The following is a 12,640-nucleotide window of genomic DNA, read 5'->3' on the forward strand; positions in this document are numbered from 1 at the left end:
ATCAATATGAAAGATTACTTAGCTAAACTGACGGGACCAGCCTCAATCGTCGGGAGAGGAATTGTGGTAAGATTTTTTTATTTAACAATTCTGTCAAAATGCACTACCCTAAAAATAGGCTCCCAGCGCGAGCGTGTATCTACTGCTTGACATAGATTATTTAGTTTAGTGGCTGATTTTTTTTTTTTTTTTTTTTTTTTTTTTTTTTTTTTGCACTGTGACTCTGTGTTTTGCACTGTGACTCTGTGTTTTGCACTGGTGACTCTCAGTTTTGCACTGGTGACTCTCAGTTTTGCACTGGTGACTCTCAGTTTGGCGCTGCTGACTCTCAGTTTTGCACTGCTGCCAATTGTATTTTGTCCTTTTGGCGTTCCATAGATTTTAACTCATAACCCATCTACGCTTTCTGTGTTGGCAATTCACTTGAATAACTGTACAAATAACAGATTGTTGACTTTTTAGTTCTTTCTAGGACAGGTTTTATCTAGGCATGTTATCATATTACTTCGTAGGCTTAAGCGAAGACGATTGTATAAGCTTATGATGCATCCCATCATTGCACCAACCGGATTAATTTCACAACCTACATGTGAGATGATAGACACAAAAACGATAATTTAAGAGTTCCTACGAAAATAAGGTTATGTTCTGTAGTTTCTAGCAGAGCCTAGAAATGTCCTTGTTGCAACTCAATTTGTCATTGTTTTGTTTAAAATAAATAACTAATACTAGATAACAAATTAATTAAGCTAGATCATGGATACTATGGTGAACAATATCTAATAAATATTTTTTTTTAAATTGTTAATTATCACTAACCAATACAGTGGTAAGACGGGAGGGGGGGGGGGAGGAGAGCAAAGTGGGCGTTCAGCCGTCGTTGAAAATCTTTCGGAAGTGGTTTTCGGGTGCGAAGCCTCCAAAAAACTATGGCAAATTGTATTTCTTCCCGACCGGGCTGGCGCCACACCGAACCAGTATCGCCATTAAAGTATTGTAATTATTTACAGTTCTGTTCTATTTTTTGTTGTAGATTCATATGGGAAGAGACGACTTGGGAGTTGAAGACGATGATGGAAGTCGAACGTCAGGAAACGCCGGTATGCGTTTAGCCTGTTGCGTTATCGGAATCTCAAACGGAGATGGTTGGAATTAAGCAGGAATTAAGACAGATATAGCGTCCTCTTGTGTTTCAAACTTAATTATTTTAAAATCGCAATTTCCGATAAAAGTTAGGGATCATACATATATATTTGTAATGAATAAGTTTAATTTAATAAAGAAAATTGATTACCGATTCTTGCAACATAGCTTCTGGTAGTTTGTTAATGTAAACTGCTTTAACGCTAGGAATCCATACATCCGGTTGCGGCTTTGTTGTTGCGTTTGTATTTAGGCCTACTGTGTGTTACGGTTTTTATGATCCCGTTATACGGAGACTGTGCGTTTTATGCCATTTTTGTATGCAGTTACCATGACGGCAGTACTGGTGCAGCAATATTTATTTTTAGAAGTCGAACTCAATGGTCCGAAAATTGTAAAAATGAACAAGGGGGATCCCTAGGACATTGCCTCCTAACTTTTACACATTTACCAAACTGAGGCGCGGCTAAGAGGTACATTGTGGATTCTCCCTGGACACATTTTGTTTTTCTCAAGGCAGTGTGTATGGTAATACGCAATGAATAGACAAATAATATGAATTTTCCATTTATATGCTAGAATACCGTACTATAGTTTCATGTGGCTACAACAGAAACTTGTACCTCCTGGCCCTGGCTATCAGGGGTCTGTCTGGAAATGGGGGGGGGGGAGAGGTCCGATGAGCGTCGAAGGCGAAGTAGTGGAGGGGCTCGATTATTAAGTGAGGGGAGCTAGCTGGCAAAATAAGGTGATTTTTTTGATCTACCTGGGCGTGATTCTTTTGTCTGGGCCGGGGACGCGAGTTTTTTTTGCTCAGTCCCTCTAGATACCACCGCTTGAGAATCCATCCAATTAGATACCACCGATTGAGAAATCATTCAAATACCTTCTACGTTCGGCTAGCAACTGAGCAGGCCACGGGGAATTTCCCATCAGGACACCAGGGGCGGATCCAGAGATGTCCAAAAAGGGGGTGGGGCAACTGAGAGACAACACTATCCTGTGGGTCCGGGGAATTGTTGGTCTCTACGGACGCTCGGAAATAACCTCTGAAGCGTTTTGGGCTTTATTTTCTTTCTTTTTTACTTTCCGGGGGGGGGGGGGACCACCCGTCTCCCCTTAGTCCGCCCCTGGACACATTTTCTCTGAAAGGTACATATATTGCGCACGCAATGAATAATCGATAACTCACATGGTGGCAACTTTAGTATGAAGAAACACATTCAAGCAGTGATATACAAAGACGATAATAATCATTTTGAGAAAATCGATAGGCCTTGTCTACATCGGGATTCAAAGCCAAGACATTCCGGTCAAATTCGACAGAGGGACTTAACGTCAGTTTTAAAGAAATATCAATTATTACAAAAATGCCCTGTTAATAATTTATAAACACGTTGCTGATCATGTGATGTTCGTCTCGTTAATATTGACTGAGCTAACAACTGACATACGCCACATCATTATCATCACCACATGCATAAATTATTCTTAACAAGCTAACAAGTTCAGCTCTTGCCGGATACCATGGCAACGATCTATTAGATGCTTTGTACGTTGCAGCATCTCATTTACGAAAAGTAATTAAATACAGCCGTTTGCACACAAACTGATCAGAGAGACTTAAACTCGTCATGCGAACGCCGAACAGACGCAACAGAAATAACGAAATACGGTACTTGATTCTATCGTCGTGCAGAATTCATCATGATTTTATCTAGATTGCTCCTCCCTTACAGTTTCGTTATTATTTTAGTGACAATTCAAGCCGATAATTTGGTATGTATTATTCTATATTTTTTATATCATAATTTACTGAATCGTGCAGGTAGTTTTGTGCAAAACCAGAGATCATTATATTTACATGGGGATCGGCCTATATCCACATACGATTTGAGTGTGTTTAAATAAATTTTACAAATTTATATTTTCTTATGTTTGGAATGTTGCATTGTGTCTTTTTAGCCTAGTCTTGGAATCCTTAGGCCAAGCGTTTAAATTTGTTGTTTCCAAGCCACGATAGGCCTGTAATAATTATTATATCATTAATTCTAAATGCACACATTTTATATCAGGCGTTGAAACAAAATTATGACAACTACGAGGCATGTAGACTACAATATAATATATAAAAATGTTGTTCTTCGTTATAATTATTTTTTACCACATTATAACAAAAAACGCACACGCTTATTCAATTCAACACATGCGCGAATCGTCCATCATAAACAGGTAATAATAAAATGTCTTTAAATGTTATGATTATAATAAATCTAAATGCAAGACTAGATACGGTAGGCCTATATGGAAAAAATGATTATTATAAGTCTAAACATTTGTCATTCTATTACCAAATTTCCACATCGAATGACTCATCATATAATAGACCGTTGTATAGACCCCTGATATATAAATCAAACTCATTAATATTCGAGTATGCTGTATAAGCCTGGTGCATAAATGCTAGTTGGGCATAAGAAATGATCATGCGTTAATCCATAACCTAGATCAAGATCCATAATGAATCTGGATTCTTGCCGACAAGTGAAAGGTGACTGAGAACAAGGGCGCGTTTCTAATATCACAATTTTAATTATCTGTTCTAAAAAGACAATGATTTTTGTGAAAGGATACCTTTGCCGATTTCGTTAAAAATGCGGTTTAGATAATAATAGCTCGGCGCAAGTGGGATTTATTAGCACTACAATCATGGGTAAGCTTTGTTAGTACTGTTTTTTTTTAAATGTAGACCGATCGATCACAACAATGAAAATATATCGATAGAGCCTAATGAAGTAGAGTTGGATTAAAGCTTAGTGGTTTAGATGCTTGCCTTCTAATCCCAGGGTCTTGGGTTCAATTCCCGTCACCTGTGAATTTAATTTTTCTCACAACTAAAAACAACTCCACTCCCGAGGTTTTCATAAAGAGACATGCTTTAAAAGCATCACTCCATCCTGTAAGTGGCGAGTGTTGCTGTTGGATTGGAAGGAAATATATGATGTTGAACAAAGACAAACTAGGACCCAAGGAACCCTGGTTGTCTGTGGAAATTATAAAATTGTCTGGAACTTGTTTGCTGTTGGATTGGAAGGAAATATATGATGTTGAACAAAGACATCAAACTAGGACCCAATGAACCCTGGTTGTCTGTGGAAATGATAAAATTGTCTGGAACTTGCTTTTAGGTCAGAACAAGCATCGAAACGGAATGCTTATTAACTTAAATTCGTGTACTTTTCGTTTTTCTTTGTATACGTCTTATTCTGCCGTTGAGAAAACGAAATAATTTACATGATTATATCTGGGCATAGGCTATATTTGTTAATGTAAGGTACAATAACAGGCTCTTAATCAGAATTCTAGTGGGCTTCTCAGATAGCTAATGGTCTATGGAACGCTCTACTAGCCTGGTGCGATCAGAGAATGAGCTCCCGCGGTGGTGGGGGTGGTTGGGAGCAAGCCCAGCTAACAATTTACATTATAAAAACTTTGCAAAACGCTGCCGCTGCAACTTGTGTTAATGTTACTTCCTAACACAATACAGGTGGGGTGGGTCCAGGGTTTCAAAATAGAGGGGGTCCAAAGAGGAACTTTCACAAATGGAGGATCTACACCACCTCAATAACCTTGAAAAATTTAGGGGGGGAGGGGGAGGCTTGAATCCCTGTCTCTTATACACATCTAGATGTGTATAAGAGACAGGGATCATACATATATATTTGTAATGAATAAGTTTAATTTAATAAAGAAAATTGATTACCGATTCTTGCAACATAGCTTCTGGTAGTTTGTTAATGTAAACTGCTTTAACAATAAATATTTACATAAGGCCTAATATCATGTGACAATATACACAATATCCGATGACTTAATTTGTATTTTTTCTTTCTTTTTTTTAAATTATTTTAGAATGATGAACAAAACAGAAAAAGGCGGGAAGATAGTGAGGGTTTGTTGAGGGAGAAACGAATGGAAGAGGTAGCCGTAGAAACGGAATTGCCGGAATTGAATCGTGTCAAAAGACTGGATTCATTGAAGACGCTTCACGATGTACTGGGTAACAAACGTGTTCGTCGCATGGTAGAAGATCCGAGCTTATTAAAACGAAGCATCCATTCAATGGCTGAACTTCAGAAAGATGCGAAGATGAGAAGGATCAAGAAAATGGGTTGGATGTATTCAAAATGAACGAAGAGTAAGCAATTAACAATACGCTTAGTTAAAAAAATATAGGCTTTGAGGTAGAAAATATGAAAACACCCTCAAAAATTTAATTTAAAATAATTGTTTATTTAAAAGGAGTTAATATACTTTCAATAATATAAAGATAAAAATATTGTTTTTATGGATTTACATGTGTTCCACTACAAGAATATTTAAATTGAGTATCAGCCAATTTACGAATTTAAAACATAAGAACTTCTGATTATATGTTTTGTCTGTTTCATATTTTTCAAGTTTGTTTAGCTTGTCACATGTCCAGAGAGCATTATGTTGAACCAGGGGAGGATTTAGGGAGGGGTACGGGGTGGGGATGGGGTGGGCACACGTTCCTCCCGGTTTTGCCACAGCCCTCTTTTATTTTTTAAACAGAAAAAATACAAAATGGCATACATAAATACTAAATGTTACAATTCAATATTTTGTATCAGCATATACCATAGAGAAAATAGAATCTGTTCTATTTTCTCTATGCATATACTGACATTATTGGATACTTATTTATCTGTGACGGTATAAATACACATATAGACCATATATAAAATTAGTGCTCCTCTCGTTAAAAAAATTCTGAATCCGCTCCTTTATTTAATAGGTAAAGTGAAATATGGGATAATTAATTTCGCACATTGTTTTAATCAATCAATCAAGGGCTAGAATATGCAATATTGTCCCAGACAGAACTGGCAAAAGAATTCACAGTGCATCAAACTATGAGACCGGAAATACAGTAAGTTTAAAAATGAAAAAAAAACTTTGTATATGATATAGGCCTATGATTATATACATATTCTGAAACTGTTCACTGGTTATAGAATGTTCTTGAATCATTGCTCCGATTTTGTCATCACCGCGTTCTAGTTCTGATGACGTCACAGAGTATTTGGCCAACTGTGACGAATTACGTGTAGGCCTCTAATTGTAATTTTGTTGTAAATATCATTTTTATATAGATATTAGATTTTTACCTAGATACAAGAACCACGTGATTTTAAAGTGTACCCTCTTGTCACTGTATTGTTAGTGTTCTTTAACTAATTAATATTATGAAGACATTTGTCTGCAATTCGAAGCAGATGATAAAAGGCCGTTTGGGAGTTAAGAGTGCAATAATATGTATAAAAACGTTATCACAATTGATTTTAAATTTAGTGTGATACTTTCAGGAATTAAGTTGTACATACACTAGATAGATTTGGAAATGTTTTAGATGTTTACCTCGTAGGCCTGGGATGATAACACACTTTATATATTTTGTTAAGTATAAACGGCTCTACAATGCATAGAATAGACGATTCGCGATTGATTGAAAATTAAGGAAAATATGATGTTATTTTATTATTTTTTTTACGAACAAGAAATATCTGGTTTTGCAATTATTATTTACCTGTTGAAATTGAGTGTTATCCATGAATACCTAAAGTGATTAATTACCATGTTAACATGTTTAGACTCATAGGCCTACAATTTGTGCAAATAACTTATAGAAAATTAATAGAAATTTGAATGAAACTGTAGCAGTCAGTTAGCACTATTCAGGCTACTGAACTTCATACTGAATTTCTGTTAGTTTTTCCTAATTTATACAGAAAATCCGTTATTCAGTAGTTGATAGACTGTATGATGATTAAGATTATCGGAATGATATTAAAATATTCAATTATTGTATAGTATTCCATTATGAGCGTTTTGCTTGTGGCCGTATTGTTACGCAGTATGGCTGGCAGGATACGTTTAGCTGTGTTTATGATCCCTGTAGCGTCATGACGGTAATAAATAATGAGAAAATTAATGTATATTGTGTTTCTAAACGTTGTTCAAATTTACCTAATATTAATGTTGTTGAATTAATTGTAATTTTCTCATGAAGAAAATCAATTGGAATACAGGAAACGTAATGAATTGTTATTAGATAATGAGAAGTACAATAATACTATGGAAATAAGGTTATATTGAAGAAATATCATGGAGAAAAAATTATAAATTCGACGTTTCGCCTGTGATACCAACAAGCCTTAATTATCAGTGTATACAGGGTTTACGGTATATGATACACATGCATTTATAATAATATAGTATAGGGCCTATTACATCATCTGAAGGGGACAGTACTCGTAGTCGTTGAGTTGTGGATAGGGGTCTTTGGTGTGTGGGAAAGGTGTGAGAGGGGCTGTATGTTCGGTTAATTAGACAATGTTTTCGTTTCTTTTTCGATATTCTCATTATCATAATTACGTACCCAGTGTCATTCGCATCGTTAAATATTAAAAATAAGTGTACTATCTTAGATTTTATGTGATTACCACGAGGATTAGAAATCGATGCACGGTATTTTTGACAAATAAATCGTTTCCCATAAACTAGATGAAATGTGCATGGTCTTTCTTTTTGAAGTGAAGAATTTTTTTTGAAGTGAAGAAACACATTAAAATGTTTTTATTCACATTTATCACTAATATGATTATTGTATTGCTGTTATCATCATCATCATCATCATTATCATCATCATCATCATCATCCTCATCATCATCATAATCATTACTAGTATCATAAAATCATAGGCTACACGAGATGGGAACACTAAGGATGTAATCATCGAAGCCGTAAGGAAAGCGAAATATAACTTGATGTGTTGGTACAATCGAAGGCGAAAGAAACTTTATTTAATCTCATTGGCTATTATTATGAATAATACAGATAGTGTGTGTGTGTGTGTGTGTGTGTGTGTGTGCGTGCGCAACGGATCGTTTTTAATGGCGATCTATTCCGATACCACTGTCAATCAGCAGACGGCGTCGAGCCGTCGTTTAAGGGGAGCAGATTTGGATTCGTCGGCCGAAGGTCGGCGACGCAATGACTGCCCGGCTTAAGACTCAACAATAACGATCCAATCACTCAGTATAAGGTGGGGGGGGGGGGGTTCTGCTGTGGCCTGTAACAATGGAATTGTTTCCCCTTAAATGGTATGGCACTTATGGCGCTTAAATAGAATTTGATCAAGTAGTAGGCCTTAGGTGTTTTCCCGTGTGTTGGTGCATGAATGACGATTTCTGTGTTTAAATAATAAGGAAGCTTTGGCAAGGGGGCAGCCTAGGCCCCGGTGGGGACCAGTGGAAACGCTCCGGTGGGGTGGGGGAGTCTCTGGAAGTTATAAATAAAAATAAAATGAGTCGACGAATTATTCCTATGTACCTAATGTTTTCAAAAATATCTTACTCATCGTCACTGTTGCATGTCCAGTGAAGTAGGCTAATCCTAAGGGCTCTCACTGACTTACCCCATGGTTTTGTTTTCCAGGACCATGAACCCAAAATGTCCGAACGAGGCTCGTTAAAGCCGGGCACTCTTGCGTCGTACGACCGACGCGTCGGCCGACGAATCCAACACCGCTTTCCCGTGAGCGTTGTCAACGTGACGCCGTCTGCTGATTGTCGGTGGCGGTCTGAACGGATCGTCATTAACATTGGCGTTGCGTTCTCCGTAGAATCGCGTCGGCCGACGACCGTTGAGTGAAGTGAGTGCCCAGCTTAAGGAGTAGAATTAAATACATTGATACATCAGTGTAACACGACAAAAACGAAGGGGGTGAGGCTCTTCCCTTTACCAGGTCCTGACTCCCTGCCATTAAATAGCTTAAGGTACGTGCCCGTGATCGCTTACAACACTGGTTTTAGTGATTATTGAAAGATTTCGAATACCACTTCTAAGCGCTCAAACATAGGATATTATTGTATTACCTGCTATCCAAATAGGTCTATCTGTAACGTCTTATTTGGTGACGGACTTAACTTCTAATGAAAGACAAAGCAAACAAAATACGTTTCCAATGGTTTATATATCTTTAGCTCCATTCTAAGAAAGGGGGCGTCATACACCACTGATTAAGATGTTTGTAATAACAGCTTTCTGTAATTTGAAAGGCCTGGCCTTTATTCCATAATTGATATGAGATAAAATAGATGAACATATAATTCTAAGAATATTTAGTAGAAGATTTTATACTTATTTAAAATTCCAATTAAGAAAACGATGAGGAATACGAATTACGTCATTATCATTATAGTCATTCGTGCTTCAAACATTAAATGCTCAAATTTTGTGACGGATATACTTTATTGATATTCAAATTAACATAAAGGTATAATCAAGACAGAAATACAAACAACAGAGTTACAAACAAAGAAAAATCACACATAAAGTATATACAAAATAATAAGATGCGTAAAGTAAACCATTTAGCAACAGTTTTACGGCAAGCCTATCAAAATTCAAAATTACAGTAGGCCCTATTTTAAATTTTCTAGTGTCAAGTTGAGTATCACGCCAGTACGTTACAAAGGTTTATCTCTCAGCAGAACTGAGCAGTGCGCCTGTCGAACGCTGACTGTACATACTCCATCACTGGCTTCAAACATCGAACTCGTTAGCTCCCATGTATATATGAATTTTTCATTTTTTGACATATTTTCAAAGAATAATAAATTTGTGTAAAGTTTACTTCTTAGATTGTCATAAATGTGGCAGTGGTGGCGCCAGAGGGGCTATAGCCCACCCCCCCGTCGGGGAAGCATAGCCCCCGTCGGGGAAGACGATACATTTTGTCGGGGAACAAACAAATAAAAAAAAATATTTACATGTAATATTTGTTTAGCCACCATATTGTTTGTGTTAACTTTTCATCACAACAACAACAATAATAATAATAATAATTCAATGAGACTAATTAAAAAATAATTTGCGTTCTGTTATGACAAATGCTCATTTAGATAGCCTCATGATGGTTGGAATACATCGTGATAGGTGAAGCAACCTTGACCATGACAGCGTGGTTGACAGATTTCGTGCAAAATTTCCAAAATATAGAATTTCACTTTCAAGAATGAGATTTGAAAATAAATTAGATGGTTACATTGCATACTCTTTGTTTCTTGCTTTATTCAAAATGTTTTGGTTTTTTGGAAGCTGTTTTCAACATTAGAAAGCATAGCCTACATGAAGTCATATTATAGTAACTCGATGCCTATCAAATAAGTAATAAAAATTCGCCATAATTCATCAAATATCCAGTTTTTTATACCGATGTCAACAATTTCGATTTCTGATATCGGTAGTTTTTATCTAAAATGCAAGTTCTAATCCAGTATTAGCAAAAGAATAAGGAAGTTAAAATTACCAGCTTTAACTTCAATTAGATTATTACCAATATTAAAGATTTTATTGGCAAACCAGACGTTTTTCATTTAAAAATGTTGTAAAAAGTCTTCAGATTTAGACTAAAATATAGACTTGTGATTTTAGGAGTATACTTTAGTTTTATAAGTACAATTTGATCTAAAAATCAGTTTCTATGGGGAAAGTTCATGCTTGTTTTTTACCTATGTGTTATTGATTTAAAAAAAAGTATAAAATAAACCTGTTTAATATTTATAACTTATCATTATTGTTAGTGAATCTAAATTATGTATTATAAAACTCTGTGATTATGCATTGTCAGAAAATGACAAATCCATTTTAAATCTATTTGTTTGTTCTTGTTTATTTACAGTAATGAATTTCCGAGTAGCCTAGGCAATATATATTAAGTACGGTAAATGACAACTGTTATTTTTTTCAAGACGGTATAGAGTCTTAAAACTGCGAAGAAAATTCTCTCAACATTATTTAGATAAAATAAATTCAGTTAGGACGGTAAAAAAAATTGAAATTTAATCTATTTACCTTATAGAATAAAAGCACGTGTATAAAACGTGAGAGACGCACGATGATATGCCATATGGAATGAGGACATAATATGTAATTTAGACGAATAAAAAACGAAACCTCATCTGTGCATGTAATTTGAAAGGCTTGGTCTTTATTCCATAATTGATATGAGATAAAATAGATGAACATATAATTCTAAGAATATTTAGTAGAAGATTTTATACTTATTTAAAATTCCAATTAAGAAAACGATGAGGAATACGAATTACGTCATTATCATTGTAGTCATTCGTGCTTCAAACATTAAATTCTCAAACATCCTCGAGTCCTGCAAAAGGCATGAATTGCCTACGTTGTGACGGATATACTTGATTGATATTCAAATTAACATAAAGGTATAAATCAAGACAGAAATACAAACAACAGAATTACAAACAAAGCAAAATCACACATAAAGTATATACAAAATAACAAGATGCGTAAAGTAAACCATTTAGCAACAGTTTTACGGCAAGCCTATCAAAATTCAAAATTACAGTAGGCCCTATTTTAAATTTTCTAGTGTCAAGTTGAGTATCACGCCAGTACGTTACAAAGGTTTATCTCTCAGCAGAACTGAGCAGCGCGCCTGCCGAACGCTGACCGTACATACTCCATCACCGGCTTCAAACATCGAACTCGTTGGCTCCCATGTATATATGAATTTTTCATTTTTTGACATATTTTCAAAGAATAATAAATTTGTGTAAAGTTTACTTCTAAGATTGTCATAAATGTGGCAGTGGTGGCGCCAGAGGGGCTATAGCCCACCCCCCGTCGGGGAAGCATAGCCCCCGTCGGGGAAGACGATACATTTTGTCGGGGAACAAACAAATAAAAAAAAAAAAATTTACATGTAATATTTGTTTAGCCACCATATTGTTTGTGTTAACTTTTCATCACAACAACAACAATAATAACAATAACAATAATAATAATAATTCAATGAGACTAATTAAAAATAATTTGCGTTCTGTTATGACAAATGCTCATTTAGATAGCCTCATGATGGTTGGAATACATCGTGATAGGTGAAGCAACTTTGACCATGACAGCGTGGTTGACAGATTTCGTGCAAAATTTCCAAAATATAGAATTTCACTTTCAAGAATGAGGATTTGAAAATAAATTAGATGGTTACATTGCATACTCTTTGTTTCTTGCTTTATCCAAAATGTTTTGGTTTTTTGGAAGCTGTTTTCAACATTAGAAAGCATAGCCTACATGAAGTCATATTATAGTAACTCGATGCCTATCAAATAAGTAATAAAAATTCGCTATAATTCATCAAATACCCCTGCCCCCCAGCCTCGATTCGCTCCACTAGCCCCCCCCCCCCGTCGGGGCCTTTAGTCCCTCCGTCGGGCAGGTCTTGGCGCCACCACTGAAATGTGGCAATTATGCTACTGCAGGGGAAGGGTTGTTTAAACATTGATGACGTATTCGCTTTCGTAAGCTTGCGAAACTCCCTAATATAGCTATCCAATTTTAGACTTGTCGATTTTTTATACCGATGTCAACAATTTCGATT

At 35.9% G+C, this 12,640-nt stretch overlaps 1 long non-coding RNA gene across 1 annotated transcript; it reads left to right on the forward strand.

The window, feature by feature from the left end:
- The first annotated feature begins 2,736 nt into the window (after positions 1–2,736).
- LOC117105408 lies at positions 2,737–7,732 on the forward strand. The gene is made up of 2 exons (XR_004444895.1): positions 2,737–2,922; positions 5,056–7,732. It is a non-coding gene; the product is annotated as an uncharacterized LOC117105408 (long non-coding RNA).
- Positions 7,733–12,640: the final 4,908 nt, after the last annotated feature.

Source organism: Anneissia japonica, unplaced genomic scaffold (assembly GCF_011630105.1).
Source record: "Anneissia japonica isolate Jap-2015-1 unplaced genomic scaffold, ASM1163010v1 scaffold640_len1575945_cov177, whole genome shotgun sequence".
In the NCBI taxonomy this organism is placed as follows: Eukaryota; Metazoa; Echinodermata; class Crinoidea; order Comatulida; family Comatulidae; genus Anneissia; species Anneissia japonica.